This window comes from Pteropus alecto, unplaced genomic scaffold (genome assembly GCF_000325575.1).
Source record: "Pteropus alecto unplaced genomic scaffold, ASM32557v1 scaffold7, whole genome shotgun sequence".
Lineage (NCBI taxonomy): Eukaryota > Metazoa > Chordata > Mammalia > Chiroptera > Pteropodidae > Pteropus > Pteropus alecto.
The window spans coordinates 28,947,131-28,957,003 of NW_006494614.1; the positions used below are offsets into that span (position 1 = coordinate 28,947,131).

Below are 9,873 nucleotides of genomic sequence, written 5' to 3' on the forward strand. Positions count from 1 at the left end.
TGTAAATTCAATATCTTTAATAGAAAAAAATTCTATGTGAGTTATCTATTGTCTGTATCATCTTAAGTGAACTTTGGTAGCTTTTGTGTTTCAAAGAGTTTGTACTTCATCTAAGTCGTTTAATTTTTTGGTATCAATTTGTTCATAATATTTCCATTCTCTTTAATATCTGTATACTCTGTAGTGATATTACCTCTCCTTTTCCTGATATTAGTAATTCATGACTTCTCTTTTCTGTTCATTTTTTTTCTAATTCTTATTTATCTTTGGTGTTCATTTTGGAAAGTCTCTATTGTGTCTTCAAGTTCATTCATCTTTTTTTCTGCAGTGTCTAATCTGTCATGATTCTATCTAGTATATTTTTCATTTCAGACATTCTAATTTTCACCTCTAGAAATTCAATTTAGGCCTCCCCCCCATGTCTACTTATCTGTTTCATTAAATGGAATACAGTTTATAAAAACTATTTTAATATCTTTCACAGCTAATTCTAATATTTTTATCCATTCTGGATCTGTTTCAATTCATTAATTTTTTCTCCTGATTATTGTTTATATTTTACTTTTCTTTGCATGGTAATTTTAGATTGATTGCTAGACATTATAAATCTTACCTTATTAAGTACTGAATTTTTATTACTGTAAGTATTCGTCAACTTTATTCTAGAATGTTGTTAAGTTACTTGTAAACTGATTCTATCATGTCTTTTCAAATTTATTAGGCAAGGTCAGAGAGCTGTTTAATCTAGGGCTAATTATTTCCCACCACTGACAAAAGACCCTTCTGAGCACCATACCCAATGTCCCATAATTTAAGTTTTCTAGTGTAGTCAGTCAGCCTCCACTTCTGGTCCCATGTGGAAAATGTGGACTATTTCTTCTAGTTTTCTGTATTTCTTTTCTTGGACCCAGGATGTTCCTATTCACAGAGGCACTGACGAGGACTATGTTGAATACTCAAAAGGGGTCCTCTTCAGATTTTCAGAGTTGTTTATTTTTGCAACTCTTTATTACTCTTTCCTGGGAGCTGTAGCAACCAGGGACTCCTTGGACTCTCAAAAATGTATCTACACCTGAGGAAGTTTTCTGGGCTCTGTCTGGATTAATCTTCCCTATATCATGGCTTGAAGACTTTCTCAAGGCTGTAATCATAGAACTTGACCTCATTTGTTTCCCATTACTCAAGGATCTATTCTTGGCTGCCTAAAGTCCAATGCTTTGAAACTATTGGAGTTTTTTTTAATTTTTGGTTTTTTTTTTTTTTACTTTTTTTTCCAGATAGGAGGGTAAATCTGTTCTCAGTTATTTCATCTTGGTTTGAAACAGAAGTCTCTACAAGTAGATACCTAAAAATTAAGAATAACCCAATAGAAGAATAAATAGGCTCTTCAGAAAGTTGGCAATCCAAATGGCTAAAAAAAGTATTCATCATGAGTTAAAATTTTTTATCCATATAGATGGGAAAAAAAAAAAGATGATGACTTATCATTGTTAGCAAATTTGTGGGGAATAAGCATTTTACTATCCTTTTGATAATAATATGAATAATACGAACCATGTAGAAAGTCTGAAGATGTGTATTTAAAAAAAAATCTGCAGTCCACGGCCATGCCACCCTGAACAAGCCCGAAACTGTCTGATCTCGGAAGCTAAGCAAGGTCGGGCCTGATTAGTACTTGGATGGGAGACCACCTAGGAAGACCAGGTGCTGTAGACATAAAAAGTAAAAATTAAGAGATTATAAACTGACAAGGTCCTTGCAATCTTTGAGGTAAACCAAGGGTCGCCTTGCTAAATAAATAAATAAATAAATAAATAAATAAATAAATGAATGAAAATAAAAATCCCAGGAATGTTGCCAACAAGTGTCTAAGTAATTTGATAAAATATTCACATACACATTGAAAGAAAATCAATAAAGAAGGCCACTTAATGTCTGTATAATGAAACTTGGAAAGTTAATAGAATATACTGTTTATCTAGAATTGCAAAAAAGTTAATTAGTAAATAAATGCTAAAAGAACACTTGGTGATAGGGACAATTTAACATTTATTATGAAAATAAGACACTGGAAAATACAGGAACATTTAAAAATACTTTAACATATCCTGGAGCTTTAAGCTGTGTTGCTCATTGCCCAAGGATAATACCATGCAATTTAAAATGAGACTCCTGATTTGAACTAATGAACTGATGATACTTTGTGTTTTCCTTGTTTATACATCTTCCTAAGTGAATTGAATTTAAAACTTTTGTCTTGCATATTCTTTTTTTTTTGAAACTTTTCTTTGCTTTTTTAATTTTCTTTCTTATTCAAAAATTTTTCTTATTTTTGAAATGGGTAATACCCCTTCCCCCATTAACTGTTTTGGCTTATGTTGACCTTTTATTTATTTTCACTTTTATGGAGTGATTTGCATGAGTCTTCTATTTCATCGTAAGTATTTCACTTTCTTCCCAGCTGTATTTCTGCAAACCCTTCTATTAAATGTCAGTGTTTTTGTTATATTTGTCTTCTGTAGACCTGCATTTTATACTAATGATATTATGATCACTGAGTAGAAATATGATCTGGCTGCAGACTTTTTTAGGATTGGATTTTTTCCAGATACTCAGTTGAAAATAGTTTCAGATGTGACTTTTGATTAAATGTACTGTATGAAGAAGCAGCCCTAAACTGATTCATGACTATGAATCTTCCCGAGTTCAAATCAGGGTTTGCCCTGTAATACATTCTCACCCAAAGCCTAAACTTTTCAAAAATAAATAGCCTAAAACAAATTTCTCATATTTTATAATTTACTGTAGTTTGAAGATATTTCACCATTTTAAAAAAATATGGGATAGAATGTACTTACATATATGTAACACTTTGGAATTCCCTTTTAAGCTAAAATTCTTCAAAGAAATACAATAAGGTGGATACAACAGACTGACCTTATCATTTCAAATAGGTGGTGTATATCAAAATAGAGGACTCTGTAAACTACATGGGGAAAATAATAGCTAACATTTATCATATGCCCAGCATGTACTAGACACCATTTTAGCAATTTACGTATGTTAATTTATTTAATCCCGAAAGTTTTACTCTTGTTTATTGCTATTATTAATCCCATTTTATAGATAAGAAAATTTAGGCCCCTAAGGCTTAACGTTTTAAATTAAGCCACACAGATAATAAATGTCAATGCCTCAATCTGACTCCGGCAGTGGGACCACACATTCATAATTGCTACCTGACATCCTCTTTCCAGAGTCCAATACGATAATACATTAATACAATAATATAATTTCTTTTTTGCTCACAGTTTTAAAATTTAACTTCTGAAAATTGGCATGGCACCCACAATTGTTTTATCCTGAAATTAAAAACCTAAATGCTACCATTGTACATGCTACACTCAGATTTTTATCTTTTTTAAGCTCTTAGTGTCTTGTGTTATTTTTTTGAGTAGAAATTGATTTTTGTTTCAACTCAAAACACATAAAAAGAGATTTTCTCACACTACTCTCAGAATTATAGAAGGGGAGAGAAATGTACTGAAGTGATATTTCACCCCAGGTCCCTCTGAAAGACCCAGAGATAGGGCCCCACATGGAGAATACCAGACTTTTAGCTCCCACAGAGAGAAGAAGGTAGGTCTTCTCTTCTTATTTCTTAAGTAGGCCAATGGTTTTCAGAATTTGGAAAAGTGTGATAGTTTAGTGGTTATTCTTTTTAGATTATAAGTCACAGTGAATGTGGCCAGAAATAATTCAAAGTGAAGAAATTAGACAAAAGACTACTTTTTAAAACGGAGGCACTATATGAAAGATCATATTGTAGTCATGTATCTACAAATAGAAATTATGCAAGAACTAGCCAATGCATAAAAGCTAAAAAAAAAAAATACCTTATGTGCTAGCTGGCTTACATGAATAATTTTGACATAACAGTTTCATCTCTTCACACTGTGCATTTAGATGTCATCAAGCTTTGTACAGTCGATTTCCAACGTACCGACAAATGACTATACTACCATTTATTGCCCATTTTGTTTTAATGTAAGTTACTCAGCCCCATTTATCTGTGCCCTGAGTCACACTTCTGTTGCTCTTGCTAACCCTTTCCTGACTTCTTTAGATGCCTTTTGAATTTTTAAAAATTTTTGCATAATCACGTATTCCAAATAAACTCTGGGCTGCTGTTTTTTCTGCTTTTCCATTTACCTGGTCATTGCCCTCAGTTTTCATTGTATTTTTAATTTTATGCAGCACACATGTAAATGTACATGTGTGAGAATAATATGTTACCTGGAGGCTCACAATATAGTTTGAGCTGTCTTCAAATATTCAGAAGTTCATTCATTCATTCATTTATTCAGTCATTTATTTATTTAGAAATAATAAAATAGGTAGTAGATAGAAGAAAGGTGAGTTGTATGTTACACAGACAGAATTCAAACTAGAGCTCAGAATTCCTCTCTTCCGACCTAGAAAGTAGCCTATCCAATTTCTATAATTATCTGTATCATTTGCTTACCTGGGCCAATCTATTAGTCAGACAACTAATATACATACATTTTACACACATGTCAAACACACTCTTATACCACCACCAACAAACACCACAATCAACAACAGCAGCAGCAATACCAATTTACCAACAAGGTAATGATAGTCTTTGATTTCCTTTTCTGTTTTTTAGAAGAACACAATGATTAGGATAGATAGCCCCCGTCTAGCCCATAATAATGTATGTAGAGTAAGGGACTTGGAGCTCTGATTCAGAAATCTATGCTATTTTGATTTCAGCATGCTTAATTTCTGAATAGGTCTAGGCTGACAGGATCTCAGAACAAGAGGAAAATGAAATAGGAACAATTTAACTGGCATAATGATGAGAAATATAAGACATTTAAAATGTTTTCTACCATTAAATCCCTGCTTGTGATTTGCCTTCTATTCTTCATTTAACCTCTGATTCTGTAAATGAGAGTTATAATCCTCCAACCCTTTATCATTCACTGAGGTGCAATAAAGATGAATTCAGTATGTTCATGATGCACATAGGGCTCCTTAGAGATCTTCAGTGCATATGGAAGAGGCTTGAGCAGCCTTCTGCCTCTGATGATGAGCACCATTATCTAGCACCATGATTTTTTAAGCTTGTATAGGTTGTTTCAACTTGGTAAAAAATAATATTTATTTCAATCATGCAATCAAAATAATATCCTAATTAACCTTTTTTAATACACTTTACTTTTAGGGCAGTTTTAGGTTCACAACAAAATTGAGAGCAAGGTACAGAGATTTCCCATATGTTGTCAGCCCTCACACATGCATAGATTCCCCCATTATCAACATTCTCCATCATAGTGGTACATTTATTACAGTTGATGAGCCAATATTGCCACAGCACTATCACCCAAAGTCTACAGTTTACATTAGAGTTCACTCTTGGTGTTGTACATTCTGTGGGTTTTGACAAATGTATAGTGACTTGTATTGCTCTAGACCAAATATTTATATCGCCCTGAAATTCATATGTTGAAATCCTAATCCTGAAGGTGATAGTATCAGGAAGTGAGACTTTGGGTGATTAGATCATGAAGTTGGAGCCCTCATACATGAATTAATGCCCTTAGAAGAGACCTCAGACAGATCTCTCACCCCTCATCCCTTCTGCCATGCGAGGACTTCTGCCATGTGAGAGGACTCAGAATACAATAAGTCCATATATGAACCAGAACTATGAGAAATAAATTTCTGTTCTTTATAAACCACTCAGTTTATGATCTTCTGTTATACTAATCTGAATGGACCAAGATACGTATCTACCAGTATTGTAATAAACGGAATTGTTTCATGGCCCTAAAATTGTCAGTGTTCTACCTATTTGTCTCTCCTTCTCCTCTAACCTCTGGCAACCACTGATCCTTTCACGATGTCCATAATTCTGCTTTTTTCATAATGTCATACAGTTGGAATTACATAGTTTGTAGCCTTTTTGGATTGGCTACTTTCATACATATTTAAGTTTCCTCCAAGTCTTTTCATGGCTTGAAAGCTCAATTTTTTTTTTTTTTTTTTAAGTGCAGAATAATATTCCATTGTTTAGATATACCACAGTTTGTTTATCCATTCACCATCTTGGTTGCCTCCAAGTTTTGCTTATTATGAGTAAAACTGCTATAATCATTTGTGTGCAGGTTTCTGTGTGGACATAAGTTTTCAGCTTCTTTGGGTAAATACCAAGGAGCACAATTGCTGGATTGTATGGTAAGAGTATATTTCGTTTTGTAAGAAATTACCAAACTGTCTTCTAAAGTGGCTGTACCATTTTGCACTCCCACCAGCAATAAGTGATAATTCCTGTTGGTTTACATACTCACCATCATTTAGTGTCAATATTGGATTTTTGCCATTCTCATAGGTGTGTTCTCTTTGTTGTTTTAATGTACAGCTGACTAATGGCATACGATGTTGAGCACCTTTTCATATGCTTATTTGTAATCTGTATATACTCTTCGGTGAAGTATCTGTTTGGATCTTTTGTCCATTTTGTTTTTCTCTTATTGTTGAGTTTGAAGACTTCGTCGTATATTTTGGATAACAGTCCTTTATCAGAAATGTTTTTTGCAAATATTTTTTTCCCAGTATGTGGCTTGTGTTCTCATTTTCTTGAAATCCTGATTGAGTTTTTAATTTATCCTGAATCATTTTTTGTATTTATTAGTTTTCAAATCAATATTGCATTGATAGTGATAATGAAAATAAATGTTTCTTTGTAATGCTTAGTTATGCAGGACTGGACAATTCATCCACTATTGATTTGTATATGTAAGTATACTACAATTATATCCTAAATAGAGACAGAACAGAAGTTGATATATCTTAAACGTTTAGGTGGAAATTAAAACTCTAGTTGCATAGCAAATAATTTAGAGGAACCACCAGAGTAATTTGGCAAGAGTTGGATTATCTTCCTTCGCATGCTCACCTCAGTCTGTATAAACATCAATAACTTAGAATAATATAGGTCTATAAGCCAACAAGATTTTACAGATATCTTTTTAGCGTTTCAGAACAAAGCCATGCGAAAATCACTCAAATTAAGTTCTAAGCCTCAAAATGGATGGTTTTCAAGCATCAGGCCAATTAAGTTTAGAATTAAGCGTGTTTTCGAAAACTTTCGAAATCAGACCTCCTGGAAGAATTTTTTTTTTCATTGTAAAAGCAATATATGTGGGTATGTATTTCTAATCTATAAATTATCTGGAGAGTGATAGAAGAAAGAGAACCATAGATCTGCTCTGTACTTACTGATACTTTGGAAGCAATATCCGTGATGGTGCAGAAGACAGCCAATTAATGGTTTTTGTGGTTTGCTAAATGCCTGAGTAAAGTTGAGGTGTTTAATAACCACAAAAGCCCTTTACTGCCACTAGTTCTAAGACTCCAACTGCAATTCATAGTCTATACCAGCATTAAGGCTGGTACAACAAACCCAAGAAAGAGAATGTCTCTAAAACATTCTCTTTCTCTCCTCAAGAGGATTTGTTAATACTATTTTTTAAATCTTTTTTTAAAATTTTTTTCTATTTATCTCAGAGACTTTGTATCAAAAAATATATAGAATGAGATGGCTTGCAAAGCAAAGTGTTATCTATGTGTCTTAAGAAGAAATTATATATAATAATAATTATATATAAATGAACAAGGAGACAGCACTTTTACAAGTGTACCTAGGATCTTAATCATTTGTATTTTGATTCTACAGTAGGAAAGTAAAAATCCAGTACCATGCCCTTATGCTGATATCCACAGCAGCCTTCTTCCTGAGAAAGTCTGGTGGAGATATCTCAGAGATTATTCAGTTGGATCATCAGAAACACTTTTTTATTTTCCACATCTGAAAACTAGGCCAGAAATACGTTGTTCAAAGAGACAAAACTAGTTAAGAGTAAAACTTGAATTCTTTCCTCATTCTATCCTTCACTGTTTCATGTCTGGACTGCTATAAAAGTCTTCTACAGTAATTCTGTTTCTGTAGGCGAACTGAATGACATTCCTCCAGCTCTAGTCCGTCATCCATGTTCCTGAGGGATCTTTCTAAAGCCTGCCCATGGTGATGCCAATCTGAGAGTACTAATTGTCTTGAGAACACAAGGCTCCAGTCTTCCAAACTATGTTCCATCCACACACCCTTCTACTGTCCACTTCAGACATGATACTTTTGTAATATCATTAACTATTCCTTAGCCCTATCATTTTTCTGTCCTAGCTTCATAACTTTATACATGGAAATCTGCCCGAATTGTTCTCTAACTTTTCACCTTTCTTTTTGATCCCTAGAAGCCTTCATGTAAAGATATTTATTTTTTCCTTTTATGATTAACAACTATGTCTTTTGTCTCTTTTATGTTTTCTTAATCAAGGTTCTTAAAGATTTGCATGTCTGCCCAGAAGATAGGCTACTCACATAGGAGAGAATCATATCACACCTTAGAAATCACCAAATTAAAAAGGCTCCTTGTTGAGAAACATCTGATTTCCTTTTAAAGAATGGAGAGAGACAAGAGGGAAACTCACATTCACTATCTTTCCCATCTCAGTGATGACACCACCAAATCAGTTGCAAAGATCAAAAATCTAGGAGTCAACTTTGAGGCCACTTTTTAATAACTCTCCATATCTAATCTATCAGCAATCTTTGCCAGTTCTGCCTGCAACTATATCTGCAGTTATTTAATGGCTGTTTCTCTCCACTACTTTCCATGGTAACAGTAGGGATGACTGCAGTAGCCAGTGTATATATATATACTGCTACAATAGTGTCTTAACCCCTCTCCTGGGTTCCACTCCAGTTAGACTTTACCCCATTTTTCTCATAGCAGCTGAAATATCCTCTTTAGCCTAAAAACAAGAAGGACTTCCATGATCTAGCCCCTGCCTGCTTATCTGACCTAATACCATTCTCTTTCTTGCTCACTAAATTCTTGATATACATGCACTTGCATTCTCGCTGGTCATTAAAAGAGGCTCTGTTCCTTCCGGGCTCACTGCCTTTGCAGTCCAGCTACCTGGAAGATTAGTGATCCAGGTCCTCACATGACAGTCTCCTTTTTTGGCAGGTCTCAGTTCCTGTATTACCTCTTCAGAGAGACTGTGGCTGACTTCTCATCTAAGCCAATTTCTACCCTTCCTTGGCCATGTTGCCCTGTTCTTTTTTTTTATAGCATTTTACTGTCTGAAATAAACTTGCTTATTTCCTTTGTTTGCTTTCTTTGAATCTATTTCCCCACATTAGAAGGTAAGCTCAGTGAGGACTCTCTTGTTTACTATATCTTCAGTACCTGGAACAGATATATAAACAAATAAGTGTATTTAATATATTTAATCTACATAATGTTAATATATTTAATAATAATATATTCTTCCCTGAGCCAAGCAATGAAACAGTCCCAAGTGCTCCCTTCTCAGTTTTTCGTCTTGTTATGTTTATACAGGTTCAACAGAAACACTGCTTTCTGTCCCCACTTCTAAATGATATGAGTCTGTGCTGGGGTTACTCTAGGTCTTTAGAACAGAATAAGAATCTCACCATCAGACAAAGGACAGGAACATTGTAAATAGTATCCAGATGTTGCTTGAAGCTACATTTTATAGGAAACAAAAGAAAACTGAAGCTCCTTTGGCTATCTTCACCTCTTGAGACCCTATAATTTCCCTATTTGAGATGAAAACAAATCAGGTTATAAACTCAATACAGGGCACAGAACTAATGTTGATGAATTCTAGAGCATGTTCTTAATGGAACAATTAAATGACTCCCTTCTCCCAGTTGGAGTTTGCAGAATAAATTCTAAAAATGTTTGAGGAAGGGGG

At 34.0% G+C, this 9,873-nt stretch overlaps 1 protein-coding gene and 1 pseudogene across 2 annotated transcripts in view; both read left to right on the forward strand.

Annotated features, from left to right (window-relative positions):
• The window catches only part of KHDRBS2 (KH RNA binding domain containing, signal transduction associated 2), a 498,248-nt gene that overhangs the window by 289,312 nt on the left and 199,063 nt on the right, over positions 1 to 9,873 (forward strand). The gene's annotated exons all lie outside the window — the stretch shown is intronic.
• On the forward strand, positions 1,598 to 1,716 carry LOC112474789 (annotated as a pseudogene).